The sequence below is a fragment of the Zea mays genome, chromosome 2 (genome assembly GCF_902167145.1).
Source record: "Zea mays cultivar B73 chromosome 2, Zm-B73-REFERENCE-NAM-5.0, whole genome shotgun sequence".
In the NCBI taxonomy this organism is placed as follows: Eukaryota; Viridiplantae; Streptophyta; class Magnoliopsida; order Poales; family Poaceae; genus Zea; species Zea mays.
This window is the reverse complement of record NC_050097.1, coordinates 185,123,699-185,146,070: the sequence shown is the minus strand read 5'-3', so window position 1 is coordinate 185,146,070 and position 22,372 is coordinate 185,123,699. Positions and strand designations below refer to the sequence as shown.

At 41.4% G+C, this 22,372-nt stretch overlaps 1 long non-coding RNA gene and 3 other non-coding genes across 4 annotated transcripts; all 4 read left to right on the top strand.

Annotated features, from left to right (window-relative positions):
- The first annotated feature begins 2,906 nt into the window (after nucleotides 1-2,906).
- On the top strand, nucleotides 2,907-3,518 carry LOC115029010 (MIR156fHG). Its single transcript, NR_163694.1, has one exon. It is a non-coding gene; the product is annotated as an MIR156fHG (long non-coding RNA).
- On the top strand, nucleotides 3,120-3,286 carry MIR156f (microRNA MIR156f). The gene has a single exon (NR_121017.1). It is a non-coding gene; the product is annotated as a microRNA MIR156f (primary transcript).
- A 16,754-nt stretch (nucleotides 3,519-20,272) lies between the features above and the next one.
- LOC111591061 (small nucleolar RNA R44/J54/Z268 family) lies at nucleotides 20,273-20,362 on the top strand. The gene has a single exon (XR_004856824.1). It is a non-coding gene; the product is annotated as a small nucleolar RNA R44/J54/Z268 family (small nucleolar RNA).
- Nucleotides 20,363-20,439: 77 nt separating this feature from the next.
- LOC111591089 (small nucleolar RNA snoR122) lies at nucleotides 20,440-20,518 on the top strand. The gene has a single exon (XR_004856851.1). It is a non-coding gene; the product is annotated as a small nucleolar RNA snoR122 (small nucleolar RNA).
- The last annotated feature ends 1,854 nt before the right edge of the window (nucleotides 20,519-22,372 follow it).

The window sequence follows — 22,372 nt, the reverse complement described above, 5'->3', positions numbered from 1 at the left end:
TAATGATCGTGTTGAACTACTTATTGAAGTCCTTAAACATGTTTCATCTATTGCTTTGACATCTGATATACAGCCTAGTAAAGCTAAAGAGGACTATATAACTGTTGTTGCTCATTTTGTGAACTCCGATTGGTGTTTAGAAAAGAGATTGCTTGGTCTTAGACCTATAGAGGTAGCTCATACAGGTCTTAACATTGCTGAGCATGTTGAAATGGTTGCAAATGACTATAACATTACTAATAAGGTTTTTGCTATTGTGCTTGATAATGCCTCATCTAACAAAACTGTTATTGATGTTCTAAAACCTGTCTTTTCTGGTTATATTGGCCATTTGGTACCTGCACCTACAAGGAATGAGAGTGATTTGAGTAATATCTTCTTGCATCAGCGTTGTGCTTGCCATATTATTAATCTAATTGTTAAAAGTTGTTTGAAACATTTGAAACCATATCTTGAAGACTTTAGGACTGCTATAACATTATTAAACTCTTCAAATCAAAGAATTGCTTCTTATAAACAGTATTGCATGAGTGTTGGTGTTAGACCACGTAAATTTGGAGTAAATATGGATGTTAGGTGGAATTCAACATTCATGATGCTTAAACATTTAGTTCCTTATCATAGCACTTTCTCTGTGTGGATTACAGCTAATTATTCTTGCAAAGATGATGGGTCTTTTTTGTTGAGTGATAATCATTGGGTTGTTGCAGAAAAATTGTTGTGATAACCATGAACTTTTAGAAATGCTATTGTGCCTATGAAAACAAAATTTTTGAAATATTGGAGGGAAATACCCATTCTTTATGCATTTGCTTTCATTCTTGATCTTAGAGCAAATATGAGGGGCTTTCATAATGTTCTTCAAAGATTATCTTCTTTTAATGGGACTGATTATAGTAGATACCTTCATGTATTAGAAGCAAGTTAACTAAGATGTATCAAATTTATGAGGCCAAATTTGGAGGAGTTTGCTTGACTCCTCAACCACACTCAGGTAGTGGTTCTAGTAAGGCAACGAGGCATGGGATGATATATGATGATGATGAAAATTACAGCAACACTGGTACAACTGGTACATCTGATACATCTACTGGTTTATCTGAGTTAACTTCTTACCTTGATAGTGACACTGAAACTAAATTTGGCCCTGATTTCAATATTCTTATTTGGTGGCAACGTCACAATCAAACTTATCCTATTCTTTCTATACTAGCTAAAGATGTTATGATTGTCCCTGTTTCTAATATCTTTAGAATCTACTTTCAGTCCAGCTAGCAGGTTGCTCGAGGAGCGGCGACGACATACATGGTGGAGGTGCTCTCCTGTATCAAGGATTGGGAGTTGGCTGACCAGCACAAGCAACATACTGTGGAGAAGGAAACCAAATATCTTGAAGCAACCTTTAAGGATATGTACCTAGATGATGAGCATCGAGTATCACCAGGGAACAAAAGAAAGGAACATGAAGGAGAAGGATATAAGAGAAAGGAAGCAACACCACAGAGTTCAAGAAGCAAACAACCTTGAACTTATTCTCTCTTTCTTTTTCTACCTATTTATGTTCTCTTATTTGTAATATGCTCATATGGACTGTGGATTGAACTATGAACTTATAAATAATTTAAGGAGCTGGTTGTACTCTTTTCCTTCCTATGGTTTTCTCACGAGGTGTGAGTTTTTACATAGGAAGGTTTTTAATGAGGAAACATTGCACTAAGGCTACACAACATTTAAAGACTATTTTGTAGCCTATTTGCCTTGTCCTATGTTGGTTTGAATGTCTTATGTTCAGTTTTGATGTGAATGTAAGGTTTTTCTATTAAATGAGATGTTTTATGTACATGTATGGTTTTTTCTGTTAAATTTGATATATTCTGTGTATTTGGTTACTGGACCCAAGCCTAGCACGACACTAACGGGCTAACCGTGCCCCCAGCCCAGCCCGACCCGCTTAAATGTGGGTAGGGGTGGAAACGAGCCGAGCCGAGCCGCGGGTCGCTCATGCAACGAGCCGAGCTCGGCTCGGCTCGCTCATCTGGCGAGCTCGGAAAAGCGGCTTGGCTCGGCTCGCTCCGGGCTCGCGAGCCAACGAGCCTAGCCATAAACGTAAATCTACTCTCTAAATTATAATATAAAATCTTAAAAATATTTTAAATAACATATTTTAAATTAGTAAAATAGATATATCACTAATATAATATAGAAAATAGATTATTTTTGTATAATAATCTCAAATAACATAAATTATTGTCTACTCGGTACTAATATTATATGCTAATTAAGATTTTATATAATAAATTGTTGTTGGGTCGAGCCACGAGTCAGCTCGCGAGCTGTACCTAGCCGAGTCGAGCTGGCTCGCTCTTTTCACGAGCCAAAAAAACAGGCTCGGCTCGGGATCGTTATGAGCGTCGAGCTGGTCCGAGCCGAGCCAGCTCGTCGAGCTCGAGTTTTTTTCCAGCCCTAAATGTGGGCGTGTCGTGCCTGGGCAGCAAAGATGGCGCACGTGTCAGCCCGGTCTGACCTATATAAGTAGCATACCGTGCTTGGGTATGACTGAGTCGTGCTGTGTCCAGTTGTGCCCAGAGCGGACTAGCCCGATATGTCCATTCGGACATGTATAGTTGATATCAATTAGACCTGACACACACTTCAATAATTCAGTCATTATCGACCTCAACGACTAGTCAGCAGGCCCACCAAACGACCGGCCAAGTCGCTTACCGTTGGGGTCGCAACAGCAAACGAAAAAGGCCAGTGTGCTGGACCTAGCCTCATAAACCCTACTATTTCCTAAGTCCAACCCTAACCACTGTAGGGCTATGCGGCACCACTAGCAAGAAAGAACAAGGTAATTTGGGGACCGTCTCCTCTATATAAGCCCTCTTCCACCAGAACGAGTGAAGAAACCCAGTCAAGCTGCCAGTAGGATAGCCTCCCAGATCTAGCTGGACGGCTGCCTCCTCCTCCTTCCCCAATTCGGGAAAGATGACATGAAGATCAGTTTGTGTAAACGTGTTGCCCCCTCTCTCTCTCTCTCTCTTCGTGTCCAGTTCTTGTTGCGTCTGCTTTGTACTGTTGCAGCGGTGGTCGACGGCGGGATGGGCGGATGAGGGGCCTGGCTGCTAGATGGTGTGGCTGACAGAAGAGAGTGAGCACGCATCGGCCAGACTGCATCTATATACGGCTGCCCCAAAGCGACGGATCGATGGATGCCTAGCCTAGGCCTAGGCGCAGCTGCTGTTGCGTGCTCACTTCTCTTTCTGTCAGCTCTCTCTCTCATCCTTGGGACTTGTTCCGCCGTATACATCCATCACCGCCGTCCCACTTCCGTCCATCGCTGCGCGCCGATGATGCGTCGCCGTCGTCGTGCAGTGCAGGCTGTGCAGCCTCACATCGGTCGCCGTGGTGGCACTGTTTGCTCTGAGGCGCCTGCCGGCCTGGTCGTGTCCCTACCTGAAACCTTATCTTGTGCCCTGCTCGGATTACGATGAGCTCTGCTAGCTCTTTGGAATAAGGTACTCTTTATGGAAGCCGCCCAGCGCATGTACGCCATGGATTCTTACGCTGGCAACGTTTCTTTTCTTTTATCGGCGAGGTTCTCGTTGCCATCTTTGAGGCTTCCGATGATGGAATTTTAGCCAGCCTTCAGCCTTGGGGGGGGGGGGGGGGGGGGGGGGAGGGACGCGTGCGTGATGGTTTTTTTCTTGTTAGCACCTCTATTTGCTCTCCTCCCGACGAGTGTGATTAACGGAAAGCACTGTTTGACTAGTCCTTGCTAGCCCTCCTCTCTCTCTCTCTCTCTTACTTATCTACTCGTTTCCTCTTCCTTTCCGTAAAGATTGCACACAAAAACTATTGGATCTTTTCCCCTTTCGATGTGCTCATCTCATGTGTGGTTCTGTGACTGTTGAGAGAGAGGTGGGCGAGGCAGCCATACGAAGTTGGTGGTCGGAGCCAGATCTGCTTGGATGCATAGTGAAAGGGCCGGAGATCGGCACGGCACCTACCTCCGGCGGCGGGCGACGGCTGCTTCTTCTAGATCTGGAAACTAATGTTTCTTCTCCGATCCAGCAGGTGAGTTCGGGCTTCTTCCTCTCTCGTCCTACAGCTTCTGTTAAAGCGTGTGCATGCCTCCTCGTATCATGTCCTGCTACTAGTATTGTGCTTCTATTGTTGCTTGCCTTTCTATGCATGGTTAATTGATTTCGTCTCTGATGGTGATGGGTATTTCGCATCTCATGGTAATCCTACTTGTGATATGAGCTAGCTAAGTGCTTCATTCATGCAGTTGTTGATCCTAGTGTTCCCTTCACCCCTTGCGTGCGTCGCCGTTCTTAGTTTTCCTGAATCCTTTTCAATAATCTACGAGATAATATAGGCTTGTTAGTTACCCTTGGGTCCAAGAATGTTCTCGATCTACCTCTTGCCCCTCCTAACTTAGTTTATGGAAAATCTGTAATACCACAGTACAACATATGGTCGTTTTATTGTATGCAGAATAGAATTCTCTTTGAACCCATTGATTTCTCACTAGCATGTATTTATGTTTTTTTTCCATTATCTAAAAAACACTAGTCATGTCTTCAGTGCTTCTATATCATTTGTTATATCCTTCAGTTCTGCACCATCTCCCTCTACACTCTTTGAAGTGCACCTGTAGTGAAGATCAAACGAAGCCACCACAAAGCTGTTGGAATTCATTAGTTTATTGCAAAAGTTTCAGATAGGCTCGGAATATATCTATTTATATTGATTATGTAAACCCAATATTTTCCTAAACGCTAAACCGTGAACTGTCACCTTTAGTTTAGCTATTATTCAGGCTAAACGGGCCATTAACAGGCTACACGGTCAATTAAAATGGGTGATTAAACAGGAATGACATACCACCATGTAGCGTTTACGCGATGTTTAAATGGGCTAAATGACCGTTTAGACAAACAATGTGTAAACCTTTGCAGTTGTGTCGTTGCTGTATGGTCCACGTATTTAGTTAATATTATTGCTCATTAGCTTCTTATTACAGAAGTTTCAGTTAACCATTTCTTTCTGCCTTGGTCATGATAAATTAAGTGACAGTTATGAATAGCACATATGGATCGTCTGTGCTTGGTTTCAGTTCTAATTGTATGTGATATTGTGGTATGTATATGGATACCACATACTGAATCAAGATAAAAGTTGAATGCTGCTTTAGTTTTTGATTGTTGCTGTTATATTGCTTTACAAATTCTCTTGATAATATCTAGCAGATGAAGTTTCTTATTGCAATATCTAACAGTTTCCAATCAAAATCAACCAGTGGTCATAACAGTTCCTCTTGCAAACCAGCAATACATGAAATTATTCTATAGCGAGAGTTAAGTAGTGATTAATTCTTTAGCTGAAAAAAATTGAGAAGGTGCTGGTGCAGCTTCTGATCAGGAAAGTAATTGGAATAATCTCTTTCATAAAAGATATGTTTAATCTACATTTGGACCACTGCATCTAGGTAGTTCCATTTTCAGTAAAAGATCCTATATATAAGCTAATTCTGAACACAAAAATGTTTATGTCTACTCATGCCAACTTTCTGAAGGCCCGACATACATATGAGAAGTTGTTTTTAGCTTTCACATCTATGTCCTTACTTGCTAATGGTATACCACCACTAAATGTAATTCATGATCACTATTTGATTATTTGCAGTTTTAGCAAACACCATATATAGCAATATGTGGACATGCTCATTGTACCTTTCCCCCTACTAATCATGCAAAGGTAACCATTTTTAGGTTACATTTTTGGCTGGTTTGTGTGTTATGCATTTTGGTAGTCATTCATTGTGCATTTTAATTCGGTTGTTGGCTGGCTTTTGGACATTATTCATTTTTATATAGTTGGACTAGTTGTTCTTTGTTGATTTGAGACTCAACTATTCTATTTGGTGCAATCAAATCATCCAAGTCCAATTTAATTTAGCCTATACCACTTGGTTTATGAGTCTTCTATGAGATTTTGACACATGACATCATGGTTAAAATAGGACTGCATTGTAGATTTACTTTGAGCCCTATCTATATACCTTGGTGATGGATAAGATCATCACAAAGGACCTACAAGTAGATGTCCCTTGGTGTATGTTCTTTTGCTAAATATGTAGTGCTAGTTAATGGAAGTTGGATGACAGACTATATTTTTGTCGACAAACTAGAGACCAAGGGTTTTTAGCTTTAGCACAATTCCATCACTATTTGACCTTAGGAGGAAGAGAATAGTTCTGAATATTAATTAATACCCAAGAAGAAAACCTTTTGATATTTGGGATTGATGGTGCAAAGATATGGGGCATCAATAGAGATGTTAACCATAGAATTAAAGTGAGTGTGTGGATGAAATTACACCAAGCATATCTAGCATTCTCTTAGGCATATGACAAGAAGGTGCCACATAGGCTAAAAAGGTAGGACCCATAGAATGATTATACCTACAATGTTGTATAGTGTTAAATGTTGGCATAAAATGTTAGAGAGGATAGATCAAAATAGTATTAATTGGTGAAAGGGTTACCATATATAGGCCTAGGGTTCCTCTAACTTTAATAGGCCTAACTCTGAGAACACTAAGGATGTAAGTCTCTTGATAAAGATAACAACAAAATGCAAACTTGTTGGGACGTGGAGAACACAAACGTATTCGATGGCAATGTGCTCGCGGACGAAGTGAAGATCTATCTCAACATGCTTCGTGCGCTGGTGCTGGACCAAGTTGATGGAGATGTTGGCAGCATTGACGTTGTCGCAATAGAAGATGATATTCTGGGTGAGCAGGCTATGGAGCTCCTAGAGAAGATGGCGCAACCAACACACTTTAGCCACACACCATTGACGACGTCGCAATACTTGGGTTTCGCGCTAGAGCGGGTAACCGCGGGATGACACTTAGAGGACTAGGAGATGAGGTTGTTCCCAAGGAACACAAGGTGAACTATAATAGGTGTTCGGGCACCCCACCTAGTCAACGTTAGTGTAGATGATCAACTCATGGGGAGAGGAGCGTCGAAAGAGAAGACTGAATTCGAGTGTACCATGGAGGTATCAAAGGATACGCTTGATAGCTATCAAGTGTGGCTCCTATGAATCATGCATGTGGAGACATACCTACCAGATCGTATAGGTGATATCATGCCTAGTGAGGTACTGAAGGGCACTTGCAAGGCTCCGATATGCAGTGGGATCACTGATGGGAGAGCCATTACTATAGGTTATCTATAGGATCTGCAGCGAGGACACCAGACATCCTTGTCCCCCTTTTTCTTAGTTATCTCGAGCATGTACCCCACGATAATGTAAACATGTACTCGGGGACATTTTTTCTAAAATGTTCTTCCTTGTGTCATGATAACGATGACGTCTGACCCCATTATCGACAAGGACCCGAATCTTGGATTTTGAATGAGGCTATTGGGGGAACGACCCCTAGATGTATACCGACCTATGTTGTGGTAACAATGACGTCCGACCCCATTACCAATGAGGGTTCAGATCCTGCTCAAGGGCTACTAGGGGAACCTCGATGCTGCCAACCCTCTCTGGATATTAGGACCGAAGGTTTTGAACTCCACGACCTCGATGATCGAAGCAGGATGAAGTGCCCAAGCAAAACGCAACAGTAAGTGGTGACGACGATAAGAAAGGATGATATTGTTTTCCAGTGGCGCCATTCCATGATCTGCAATAGCGACAACATCAAACAACGATGTCTTCCCTTTTGTTATCTAAAGTCTCACATGCTGCTAGGATATATGAAGAATAAGTTTTCAAAAGCGTAAACGTTCATCTCTGAACACACAAACTTGCTCTGAGTGACAACCGACCTCGTTGCAAGCAAGGGACCGACCCTCACTCAGGGTTGCTAAAGGAACGACCCCTTTGATAGACTCTAACACAACTGGCCCTTCCTAAATGTTATGATTAAGAGTAAAAGTCGAGGAAGGAGATTGTTGAGTAGAACTGGTCGGACTACGAGGGTCCTTCGTCCCGATAGTTGTGGTACTATCGTTCATTAGAGTATTCGGAACCCCTTCAACTGAAGTTCAAATTCTACGGCCTTAGCAAATAGAAAGGGTTGGATCATTTTAGACGCTACGAATCTTCTTGAACAAACTTCACACACAAAAGCATTTTTAGTTCAATACATGCCTTCTTAGCTTAAGTTTTATGAAAACGCAGGCTAATCGCTTTGGGGGAGGACATCTTCTTTAGACTTATCTGCTAAGAGTCACGCCAAGGGAGCCATCTCTTCTTCGATCTTGTCTAGCTCCTCATTGGTATACCCCTCTACCAGCGCTGGTTAGTTGACGTTGATATAGTGGGATCGCGTGATCAGAAGACTCGGTGTATTCTTGATTAGTTGGCTACCTAGCCCCCAAGCTAGGTAGCAATCAAACTTGTCCCTCCACTTGGGGCCCCCACTGAGGTCGTCACACTCCAAGTGTGCAGCAACACGAAGAAGCTCATCCTTGCTGCACTTTTTTTCTCCAGGGACTATCAGACCTGGCTGAGCTCTTGCTCTAGGCCTCGAGACATCGACTTCTCCTGGGCTAGCCTGCCCTTGAGCTCTGCACGAAATAAAGTCAGAAACAAAAGGAAGACACCAAAATGATGAACGAAAGAACGTGTACCTCCTAGAAATCTTTGCTCTGCTTTGAGCGACTTCTAGTGCAAGTGAGGCAAAGCTTCAGCCTTAGTTCGCTGTCAAATCTTGCTCGAGAGAGGCGATGACCATTTGTGCCTACACAGTGGAAAAAGGAGCCAGATACCTCTACAAAACAAGAAATCTAGACCGGCGAAGGGGGGTGACTTACCACCGAGCATCTTCTCCATGGCTTTGGCTCAGCGCGTCGTTCGGTTGCGGTTCGCGCTAAGTTTGAAGGTGGTCTCGACCAGCTTGTCACGTTCGTTGCATAACTAATCGAGCGCCATGTCCCTGAGTTGGACCTTCTTGGTCAGTGTGGTGACCTGCCCCTTGGTCTGTTGGGCACGCCTAAGCAGCTCGTTCCACTGCATCGATGTCAATCGCCGCACAACGAGCGTCCACAAGCCTCTCGACCGCCTCTTGTCGGTGAGCCATCAACGCCAAGAGACTGGCCCACACATCCTTCTCCCAGAGGAGGAACATACCGCGGGAGGAGGAAGGTCTTCAGGGGGATATGAGCGGACAAATAAGACAAGAAAAGTAAACAAAGGAATGTACCTAGCCCACCCATAATGCTACATTTTACAAAGTCACTGTGCCACTGTGGCCTCGATCTCCACTTGGAACATGACCCACATGTCAGCTTTTGCACCATCATCCAACACGAAGATTGCTGGTGAGGGATCCTGTCAGTGCACCCACCTCATCATTGGACCCTAACACTCAAAGGGGAGCAGCTTGGCCCTATTGGGTTTCTGGGACGAGTTTGCGCCCTTAAGGGGGCTCGTTTGTCACCTCAGGGTGGTAGCGGCATAGTGGCCCCAGACCTAGACGACACATCAACGATGATGCTTTTGGGCACGAGCGAAGGTAGCTCTTGTGGCATGACCCCTCTTTTTCTGAAGGCGTGACCGACAAGCCCTTGTCGGTGAGACAAGGTCGTCGACCTCATTCTTCGATGGCGTGGTCTCCTTCGACGTAGGTGTCACCATCGAGGCCGCTTCCTCCAAAGAAGTGGCCGCTGGCATAAATGGGGTCGGCACCCCCACTTTGACAACAGGTGGTGCAGTGGACTATCGGTGTGCCATGGACTTCTATGGCACGAGGAGTAGGGAAGAGCTCTCCATGCTATGATGGCAAATATACGCCGTGATCGACAACAAATAGATTCATTTGAAAAGTAACAACCAACAACATCGACTTACACGAGCACTTTTGGGCATTGAGGTTTCAAGGGCAAGCTAGTACAACCTGACCTTGCATTGTCCCTTACGCATTTTGGCTCTACCCTCGGTCCTAAAGACCTAGGCGCGGATGGACTGGTGACCACGAGGACGTCGTGGTGGCGCATAGACTGTCAGGAGCGTTGAAGCCGGTTCCGTCTCGCCTGACTCCCGACCCTTGAAAAAACAAGGGTTTGAGGGGTGAACGATGAAAGATAGATTTTTTCCATCTCGCTCGACCCCTAACGCACAAGGGTCCGGGAGACAAACAACCATGTCTCGCGGTTCCATCTCGCTTAACTCCCGACTCCCGAAATGCCAAGGGTCCATGGGGCGAACGACTATACCTCGGAGTTCCACCTTGTTTTATCAAGTACTATTTTTGTGGTGCTATTGGTTGGTGCTCTAGTTAATTGGTTACTGCATATGTTCAGTTTCCTACTAAAATACCTTAAGCAATTGTATGCTGAAGTAGTGTTCTACAAGGACCCTTCTAAGTGCTCCTCTACAATATTTGTCAGGGAGCAAGAAAATGTAATGCTTGGGACCATAAGATGCTAGAGCCTGACGTGTCATATAGTAAGGTACATGTTAGATTGTTCTATATATAGAATGCCATCACTCCATGTTTGATGTGGTTATCATGTGATTCAAGTAGCCTTGTCACTTGCCACTTGGTCAGGTACAAAAATATGATTGATTTGAGTTGACAGAAAGTTTTAAGTGTACGTAGGCTTATTTCACTTTCAAGGTAAAGATTTAATACTTGTATCTAGTATTAAGTAACCTGTTGAGGTTTGCTGAAAATTGAAATCTAATAGTGGTTTAGGTCTTGTTTGGGACTGTTCCAGCTTCAGAAAATTTTATGAAGTTGATGGAGCAGGTTATTAGGTGCTCTAGGAAAATCGTGAAGCTAGAGTTGTGAATCTTTAAAAAACGTTTAGATAAGTAATTTTATTTAGGGTTTTTTAAATTAAAAATATTTTTTAGACTATTTAATTATAAACTACAACTCTACGTCAAAATTAACTACAACTCTACGTTGAAGTTGGAACCTACATAGCATTAAAAATATTCCTTTTTATGCTATGTAGGTATCATCTGAAGAAAGAGAAAGACAGGTTCTTGGAAGCCAAATCAAGAGTTGATGATGCCTTCAGAAGAAAGGAATACCTTGCATTAGTGGATTCTTACATGAAGGTAACTAAGATGGAATGATTTTCCCACAAAGAAAGAGCACAAAATAAATTGAATTCTAGAAGTTAATTTTGTACAATTTAATTTTTCTGCATGTAATAATGATTAACATGCATATTTTCCTTTGGGGGGAGGCAAAGGACCTGTTTGTTGAAGTTGATGTGTTCTTTTAGTTGGGTTTGTTTCTTCAATGCTGTGTTCGTGAAGATCAACAAGGCTTACTATTAACATGCTTCGCAGGGTTGAGCCATATGTTGCACACTGGTAAGTTTTCTTAGCTAATTTAGTTCATGTCTTCCTGCTTATTCTGGTAGATCATCCCCTGCAAGTACCCAGCTGAAAACAGATTATGCTGTTGTACTTGTGTCTTGTATGTGAATTTACAATAGAATTTGTCTCCTTTTGTTTGTTTAAATGCATGAGTAGTATTGATCCAGGGTTTCAGAGAACCTGAACTAATAAATAAATAAATAAATAATCCTAGTGAAAGTAGGCCTTTTGGAATTTCTTTCAAAGGATAGAAATGCCTGCAGGCTGCAGCTATATATCCAAGCCAGTGGGTAAGGTGAGTCCATATACTTTTAATTGATTTTGACGTTGTTCTGATGAGCGCACTATGCTCTTTCTTAGCTTGCATGCAGAATGAGCTGTTATGTGCTGAACTTGAATATGTGCAAATAGGGAACATATTAGGTGCAAACCAATTATTTGGTGCAAATCGTGTAAACAATTATGATAATTTTTTTAAAACAACTCTCCCACCATCATCAGTTTTCAAAATGACCCTTCCATCTTTCACCTCCACCAACGTGTTTGTTTTTGTACAGTTTGCACCAAGTGGTTGATTTGCACATAATATATATGTTCTCTAAACATGTTAGTCTTTACTTATTTTCCCTGCTAGCTAGTTTGCTCTTGTTGGCCGTGTCATAAATTTTGTTCTCAGGAGATAGATCTACACAGTGACAACATGTACCTCAGGAGCACAAGATATATATGCAGATGTAATAGCTTGTTCCTGACCAATTCCTCGCTGTATTATGCTGATTGTGGGAGCACAGTGTTCTGTAGTGGTCAGGCGCTAAAGAACATTGCGCCAACCTTATTCATGAAAGCATGCCAAGCCCTTACAAATAATCGCTGGATGCACTTTTGTTCTCCTTACACACATGAGGAAGAGATAAAAGAATTCATTTCCCTCCGGCAAGGTATCAACAGCACTCAATGATCTCGACGATACTATTTTATGGAGGTGGAGTTACAGTTCAAGTAGTGCATACAAAATTCAGTTCACAACGAATTTTTGTAAAATCAAAATTTCTCCTATATGGAAAGCGAGAATTGAGCCAAAATGTCGTTTTTTCGTATGGACCATGTTGTATAACATAATTTTGACTGCAGACAACCTACAAAAGCGAGGATGGCCTTGCAATCCAATTTGTTGTCTTTGCAACTTATCACAAGAAACTATGCCTCATTTAGGCAAAGACTGCCCGTTTTTGTAGAGGTTTGGAACATGATCCTATCTTGGGCCAATCTGTTCTTTCTAAGTGTCGTTTCTAACCCCGGGTCGTTGTAGTTGTATGATTGGTGGAAGAGATTAAGGAATCGTTGCTGCAAGGAGTCAAAGAAGATTTTCGATGGACTCCTCATCTCTTTCTGGTGGAATATATGGTTAGAAAGAAATAACAGAATCTTTCATAGACTTCAAAGATCTGCTATCCAGGTTATGCAATTGGTGAAAGATCAAATTGTGAGTTTTAGTGTATGCAATTGGTGAAAGATCAAATTGTGAGTTTTAGTGTATGTTAGATTGAGTTAGTGTATGTTTTTCTCTTTTTTTGTTTTTTCTTTTGCTCAGTCTTCAGTATCTATTTCTCTTCTAATATATTGATGAGGCAAGTCTTTTGCCGCTTCCTTTAAAAAAAGAGTAATTCTAATCTTCATACACTAGTTTTCAGTGTAGCCTTTTTCCTATGTGGTTAACTGTCCATAGATTATGCCATACCTCTCCTAAACTGGACTTCAACGATGTGAGGTCCAATCTTATTCATCTCGAGCGGCTAGATTTTCATATCATAGAAGTGATGATTTATCTCAAGTTTGCTCTTACTCATCTTTTGTTTATTTATATTTTTTATTTTTGGATTCAGAGAAACGTCATATTCACAACTGCAACTAGTGCGTGGTGATCTGGATGAAAACAGTCAGGGGAAGGCAGAGGTTTTTGTCTAACATGGAGTTTTTTTCAGTGATTTTAGATATTCTTACAAGCTGTAACACAATCAAGCAGATAAGATCCTGCTGATATATATGAATTAAGCTTCTTATCTTTTTAGTTCCAGTAGCAAAGTACGTTTACTTGCAGTTTGTTGGAGGGACTTGTGATGGCTTTTGATATTACTTCATGAGTCAATTGCTAATTAGCAATTGGCTACTATATATAATCTGATGCCATGTATGATATATATAAGACCACAATTTTTTTTTCTTTTGTTTTTTAATTTGTCATCACAGGCGCGCGTTGTCTTTGCACTGTCTGTGATACGTGCTCATCACAGGCGCGGTGTTTTTTGCACGTATGTGATAGGTTGCGGTCCTTACAGCAGATCGACACGCTAATACGCTATGGTAGACACAGCAAACCCGTGTTTGTGATGACCCTAGGACGCGTCGTCCGTCCGTTGACGTGCTCTTCTCACGTAGTGTATGTAACCAAGAGCAATGATGTCTATCTGTATGTGAAGTATATTTGACTTAGTAAAGATAATCTATATTGCTTATATATACACCTAACTTGGATAAAAAAGATTTGTTTTTTCTCCTAGTACAGTTGCGTATCATTCAAAAAAGAACACAAGTCAAGGCTAAACTGTTCCATTCACTAGTACACAGAGGCTCTATAGTGGCGGTTCTAGAGCTGTTTGTACTGTCGTTTTTCAGTGCCGCCAGTGCTAGGGGCCAGTAGCGGTTCCCAAGCCGGGTCCACCTGGTTTTTTTACTGGCGCGCGGTAACTGAAAGTCTGAAACCGCCAGTGATAATTTATGGGTGCCGCAGGCTTTGAGCTCTTTTCTATTAGTGATTATTTGATACTTCAATCCAAGTTCTGCTTGCTGCCAGAACCCAGAACGTCTTATTGTTATTTTAATACTTTCTCTATTCCAATTTATAATTTGTTTGACTTTTTACCGATTTAATCAGCTTGTTTTATTTTATAAATTTTATAATTATTATTTATTTTTATTGTAATGTCGTAGTATGAGCTTTGATTGTATCAATTTCTGCAAAAAAATAATAAATCGACTTTGTTAAAAAGTCAAACAGATTATAAATTAAGACTGCCGAAGTATGTTATCTGATGGATACAACGAAATGACGTTAGTGTCTAAAAAGTATATAGTAATCTGCTCTACCACGGTGAATCAGATAGTAAATAGTAACTTTCATGTCTCGTCTCACAGTAGTAGGCCATGAACTATTTTGCACTGCATTAATGTAGTGTTTGGTTTGAGAAATGATATAGTCTATCATCTTCTCACTCCTCACTTTTTTGTTTGGTTTGTGGAATAGAGTGAGTTAATTCATCACCACCTTATTCTTTATAGTTAGTTGTTTAGTACTAATATGTGGAATGGAGTCATCCCACCAAATTTGAAGAATGGATCTATGATGCACCACTTCATTTTGGATAGAGTGATTCATCAAACCAAACACCTCATAAGTGTTGCATAACTCCTAAGGGTCTGTTTGGAAAACTATTTTCTAGTCCTAGGACAATAGCATTTTGAGCATGGATAAATTGTATACATGCTACTCAACTTTTACAAAATTATATAGCTAATATCTATTTTTGCAAAAATTGACCCGAGAGCATACCATGGTATTTTAGGCCAAAAGGTGTTCACGAGCACACCTACCTAAAAACTCTATCTTAGACCATGGTTTCACCAATCCCATAATATTTTTAGGCTCTAAAAAGCTTTGGTCTGGATCATAGTTTTTTGCCAGTAGCGAGAGATTACCCCTTTCGCTTGTTTTCTCCTCCCCACCTATGGCATGCCAAGCCTCTAGCGAAGCTAGAGTTAGCGAAATACTTACCAACACAAATACATGGACTCCATGAGTGGTACACGAAGGATTTAGCCTCTAACAATACGTATTTTGGTGTGCTCATAAAATATTCTAACTTCTATAATAGCCTTAATGTGGTGCTGCTGGACTTCAAGGATACATTTAAGATGGCTTCTATAAGTATTTGCCATCTCTCTTGTATACAAGTTGATAATATATATATTCAATGCCTCCTTGTGTGCCCTTACAACTACTTCGTATCGTGTAGGATGGAGATCTAGACATGCCGTAAGGAGGGGATTTACAATGTGAGCTTCAATGATCTGGTGGTGGTTAACCAAATGGACTTTCGCGCTGACGTCCCCAAAATATTGCTCAAGTTTTTGTAGAAACAACATTTTATGCAATACATACTCTACCTTGCAATTTTAAGTTAATGTCCACTACCTCATACATTGTACCTTTTCGTAATTGAATACATAGTTTAATTTGCTCTCCATATTTATAACATTTCTACAACTTCTAATTGATACTCTGGTGATCTCAATGGAACAACTTTTAACTTGATGAGGGAGCTAACCATAGAGTTACAAAGTCATGGACCTTCTTAACAAGTAATTCCTACCATTCAATCTTAAATCCTTACACCTCTAAACGATTCGATCAAGCTCCAAGGACCCATCATTTTTGTTATGCATAGCATGGACGCGACTACGCAATAAGTAGCCCGACCTAAAAGAAATTTTAAAGCTTAGGCCAAACTTTTATTTATGTAGGAAGCTTGCACATCTCATAAGTTATTTGGCAACAATAGTCCATAACTTTTCCTGGTTTTAGTGTGTGACACAGGAGCATGGGAATAATCTTTGTGGATACTACGTTTGGGAATATATGCATACCTTTATAGGTAGTTAGTTAGTTTCAAAATATATCGAGGTATGTCAACAATGTGTACAACAATAATGTTGATTTCACTATAATAAGGTGTCTTAGCTTTGAATTTAATATAATAATATTTTCAATTAATATTTTTTTGGAAAATCATAGTTGATGAAGATGAATGAAGAACTACTCTATTTGGAAAAGATTGGAGCAATTCAAGAACAACTAATAGTGTTTAAATATAATGAGAACGTATCCAAATACAAAGAGTTCGATTATGATGAACGAAAAATCTTAGCTGTTGGGGGCCTACCTCTTCCGAAGGTCCTCAAAAACGTGACTAACCATATGTTTTCAGTACGACATAGACTATTACAGGAGGCTTCGGCTTTGGGATGAATGTTCTCTTATGATAAAGGCGTGTGTAATATGAAGATACAACCCGAAGGTGACATGGATGAACGTCGAAGCTATGACTAAAGGAGCTTCGGCTTGGTATAATAGCAATGATGAAGGACGAAACCGACCTAAGGGGAAAAAGACTACTTCGTCCTTGTTAACTCGCATTATGATGAACAGTAAATGTCAGGGGCATGGATGTAATCTTATCCGGGTTGCGTCCCGTGCCTATAAATAGATGAACAGTAATACCGTACTGTTCACGCTGGATTGTAATTTCTCTCTGTCGCGCGTCATCTTTGTATTCCCACCTTCTGGCGAACCGAAGGTATCACTGTATTATAAATATCATTAATGTTAATCCTTATATGTGAATATAAATAAAAATAAATTGTGAGGATCTAATTATTATTTTACATTATTTAATGTTCTTTCACATTCTTATTTGTATTCATATTTATACCTATATGCTGAGATGATGAAGGTACGCCCTTCATGACATTCATCTGAAGATCATTATATCCAAAAGGAAATAATGCTTCGAAGGACGAATGGCTTTATTCATTAACAATTGTGTTGCCTTGTTCTTGATCTATAACATTTGAGAACAAGTGACCAACATTGGCGCCCACCTCTGGTGTACTCACTTTCACAACCTTCGTCATGTTGCCGAAGAGGACAGCAGCGTCAGGGGCTGCACTGCAGCCACTGGACACAAACCAGGAGACGCTCTCTCTCTGAGAAGCCAGAAGCCAGAAAAGAAAGGCTACTAGCCCAACACTTCAGGAGGAGCTAGACCAGGAGATCAGGAACCTAGAAGTTATTCATCAGCAGGTTCAAAAGGAAAAAGGAGAAGATGGCCCAGCTGGCCGACCTTCAGAAGAATATCGACGAAGCCGCTGAAGAAATGCGCCATCTTACCTAAGATGATCATGACCAAAGGCCTCAGCACAGGGAGCGTTGTCAGGAGAGCTCATTTAATGAGGATGAATGGTATGACGACTTCCATCACGGTGGCTTTACCTTTGATGATGCTTCTCCTCTAATAGCAGAATTGCAAGCTATCCCATGGCCACAATCCTACAAGCCACCTCAGTTGCCTATGTACGATGAGCACTCGGATCTAAAGCAATTCTTGATGAGTTACGAAGCAACAATATCTTCGTATGGGGGAAATGCTGTCGTCATGGCAAAGTCCTTCGTCATGGCAGTCCGAAATATGGCCCAAACTTGGTACTCTTCTCTCCAGCCAGGAACAATTACGTCGTGGCAGAAGCTCAAGGACATGCTGGTCACTAGCTTCCAAGGCTTTCAGACGAAGCCAGTCACAGCTCAAGCCTTGTTTCAATGTACACAGGACCATGAGGAGTACCTTCAGGCGTATGTCCAAAGGTTTTTGTGCTTAAGAGCACAAGCGCCCATAGTGCCCAATGAAATTGTCATTGAGGCCATGATCAAGGGGCTTCGGCCCGGACCTACAGCTCAATATTTTTCTAGGAAGCCTCCACAAACTCTAGAAAAGCTTCTTCAGAAGATGGATGAGTACATATGGGCTGACAATGATTTTCGCCAAAGAAGGGAGGAGGCATACAGGTTTTCTGAGATGACCAGGGGCTTCGGAGGAAGACTTCACCCCAGGCATGTCCGATCAATCCACAACTCCAATACCAACGATGATAGGGCCAGCAATGCTCAACATAGCCATCATAATTCTCAGACTTCGAGCATGCAACAGACTTCTTTCAGACCGCCAGCTCCGAGAGGTAGAGGAGGAAGAAGTTTTGGTGGTGGAAGGTTTGGAAATCAACCCCAAAAGTTGTACTGCCTTTTTTGTGGCGAGGACAAGGGCCATACAACAAGGATGTGTCATGTCACCATTCAGAATCAGAAGGAAATTGCTGAAGCTGAAGCGCGGCAGAATCAGCCGAAGCAAGTCCTCCACACTACTTCATGCTACTCTCCTTATGTCCTAGAGTATGTAGGCAACCAACAGCCTACGACCTCTGTTGCTTTGGCAAGCCATTCTCAAGCTTCTTGGGCTCAGTTGCCACCACCACCACCGCTACCACCTATCTTGGGTCACAGTCAGCAGCCAGAAGGGCAACGCCACGCTCAGAAACAACGTGACCTTTGGGAGGCAACCAAATCCTGATCTGATGTATGTAGGCAACTATTGGGAGCCTTCCTCTTTCGAAGGGGTTACTATTGGGAGCCTTCCTCTTTCGAAGGTCCTAAAAAACGTGACTAATCATATGTTTTTAGTATGACATAGACTAGTACAGGAGGCTTCGACTTTGGGATGAAGGTTCTCTTATGATAAAGGCGTGTGTAATATGAAGATACAACCCGAAGATGACATGGATGAACGCCTAAGCTATGACTAAAGGAGCTTCGGCTTGGTATAATAGCAAGGATGAAGGACGGAACCGACCTAAGGGGGAAAAGACTACTTTGTCCTTGTTAACTCGCATTATGATGAACAATAAATGCCAGGGGCATGGATGTAATCTTATCCGGGCTGCGTCCCGTGCCTATAAATAGATGAACAGTAACATCGTACTGTTCACGCTGGATTGTAATTTCTCTCTCTCGCGTCATCTTTGTATTCCCACCTTCTGGCAAACCGAAGGTATCACTGTATTATAAATATCATTAATGTTAATCCTTATATGTGAATATAAATACAAATAAATTGTGAGGATCTGGTCATTATTTTACATTCTTTAATGTTCTTTCACATTCTTATTTGTATTCATATTTATACTTATATGCTGAGATGATGAAGGTCGCCCTTCATGATCTTCATGTGAAGATCATTATATTCGAAAGGAAATAATGCTTTGAAGGACGAAGGGCTTTATTCATTAACAATTGTGTTGACTTGTTCTTGATCTATAGCATTTGAGAACAAGTGACCAACATTAGCCCAATCAAAAGATAAAAAAGATTGATATTAATAATAGAAACAAAGAAATATTTAGCAGTCACCAAACTTCATAGTACTTGCTTATACATTTGTATATATTAATATTATTAGTTATTTTAATGTACACATTTTAATTACTAGTACTTATGAGAAGAGTATGTACTAGAGGCACCTGAGGTACATCAATCGTCGAGACGTCAAGAGAGAAGAGCAACTAATCTAGGCCTAGACGGGAACTCGAACTTGGACTAAGTAGCTTGAACTCAGTAAGACCGTCTTAGACTCAGGTTCAAGAAAGTTCAGTCCACATGTCACACAATTAGATCAACAAGCGACACCTTCCACAACAAGAAAGCATCTAGTTGTTGCACTCTTGCATTTTCAGGGAACCAACATATAAATGTGGATAGAGATCTCCTATATCATAGGTGAAGTTGTTTTACTCCATTCATATCAGATATCTCATATTAATCTTGTAGGGTTTTCCCCTTAAATCATAGGAGGAGAGAAAACAATACATACCTCCAACGGGCCCAATAAATGAGTGCATAGGGCCCGTTCCAGCTCGTGCACGATAGGCGGCCCAGCCCACAAACTACAACATACACAGCGCATAAGAACCCTAGGAAGATCGGTGATAGCTATTTATAATCGCCGGCCCTGTCTCACCGTACTCGCCGAGAGCACACCGCAGCCGCGCCTATCTCCTTCGATTCCAAGGTCTCCTTCAGGTCGCCTCGTTCGATCCGGGCTACGGCCTGCGGGTAGCGGCTAGTACGTTCCGTGATGTGCCGCGTTGTTTGAGTGCCTTCTCCACTTGTTGTTCTGGATCTTTGGTTCTTGCTTTTTTTTATAATCGTTTTTCTTGGCGGTTTGGGTTGGTGGGATTAGATGAGAGCAGCTGATGAGGACAAGACAGGGACATCAGAACCCATTTCTGGGCATGATAGACTGCGTCTTTAATGGGAATCTCTCTGATGCATCAGCTTTCCCAGAACCAAATCTCTATTTCTCCGAGTTTCTTTCGTGACACTGTTTCTTCTTGCCGGTGGTTCGTTGGCTGCCGATGATGCATAACTGATGCACGTATTATCGGATTGTTCCATGACGATGATGCAAGTTGTCACTACCACTGAGGCAGGCTTTTAGATCTGCAGGCTGTTTTCTTTTGAATTTGATTAATTTGTCAGTGTTTCTCTCTCTTTTTGGCTCTTTTTCCGTTGGTCTGAAACTATGATATGTTATTTCGAGCAAATTGCCGATGATGGTGTTAAATGTATCTTGTAGCGTTTTCGCTGTACTTGAGACCAACTACGAAGTATTGAGAACTACGTTACCACGGATCACCAGATCCGCTCCCTTCCCTCCCGTCAGCAGATTAGGCGCGAGAAGATGTAGAGAACCCGTCTCCCTTCCCATAAACACAACAGAGGAAACACACGAGACACTGGATATAGGGTTGGGCCTCTGGCCTCTTTCTCTTCTCTGTATTATGAAGGGGTGTACAGGTTCCTTATAGAGATATGAGACCCCTCAGGGGCAAAGTCGGTATTTGCCCACATAACCCTAACTAGGGTTACTTAACACTCCCCCTTGGGCGAATACCGCGACCAACACATGCCTCTTTAAAACTCCCAAAAACCCAATGGGAAAAATATGGAGAAAGAGTACATGGTGACGCAAATTGCATTTGCACTTTGTTGCCTCGTTAAAAACCTCATGTGAGAAACTTCAAGAAAACTCACCAAGGGAAAAAGAGTACAACAGCTGTCATCGGGACAGATTTCGATCCTCTGGGATCTAGATTCTATCGAATCTTCTACAAGGGCTAACTTCAGAAATGTGCTCCCCTTGATCCTTGCAAAATTGTATCAATAAAGCAAAACATCTTCTTCTGGAAGTATATGCACATGAAGATTTAGCAAACGGATTGCACATCCTTGCAAGGACTATTTCAGGAACTTTACCTCTACTCACTTCTAGGATATACGAGGTAAGTGCACATATCAATATAAATAAGCCACTTCGACTGATGGTGTTCGATCAACTAGATCTATATATTTGATAGAAAATTTCATAAAGGTTCACATACTGATCATCAAGCTCACGCCTTCAGGGCATAGAATATTACATTTATTGTCTCACGATTGTGATCAATATAAGCATTCGCTCCCCCTGACGATGACATCTGCCAAAGTCGTTATCCCTCATAACTCAAGCATATTCTTCAAGATATGTCTCATTGTTCATCTGGAATAACGAGAATGGATGAGGTTGGGGTGCTATCATTTTCTATCTTACACCACAATTTATACATAGTTGTGCAAAGCAAATAATATGTCCTTCAATAGGACTTAGGGGATAATATAGTTGCAATAGTACATATTCTAAATATGACATATCGCTCCAGGCGTTCATCCATTGCAACATCTATGATGGTGTCACAAAAGTCCATCTAAGATCGTAATCCATCAGGGATTTTTCATCGATCAGATACATCATTATAGTCTGTCATTCTAGCACAATGGGGATATTTTGCCAGTAACACCTAAACCTTATAGGTTTCTGCTATCAGAGCTTTAGAGGATACCGTAATTCCACATCTAGTGGAAATTACCATGAGTAAAACTCATAGAATGCACATGTGCTTATTCGGTGAACTTCAAGTCCTTTGGTACCTCATCTTATTCCTTTTCGGGTCTGTATGGGTCTTTATCCCTTTATAGGGATTATCAAACTTTGGTGTTTAACACAGACTTTATTTCTTCTGGAAAGGTTCCATTAAGGAACTATAATCTCATCTAGGAGATATTCTCTCTACATAGGAGAGTGCTCATTCGTCAGGAATGTATTATTCGGTACGAGATTTATATGTTGCATATTTATAATTCAAAGATATGAATCCTTCTAGGATCTCATGACGGATCTTCAGAATCCTATAACTGCATATTTTAATTCATGCCATTTGCCAGATTATATCATATATCGGAATAG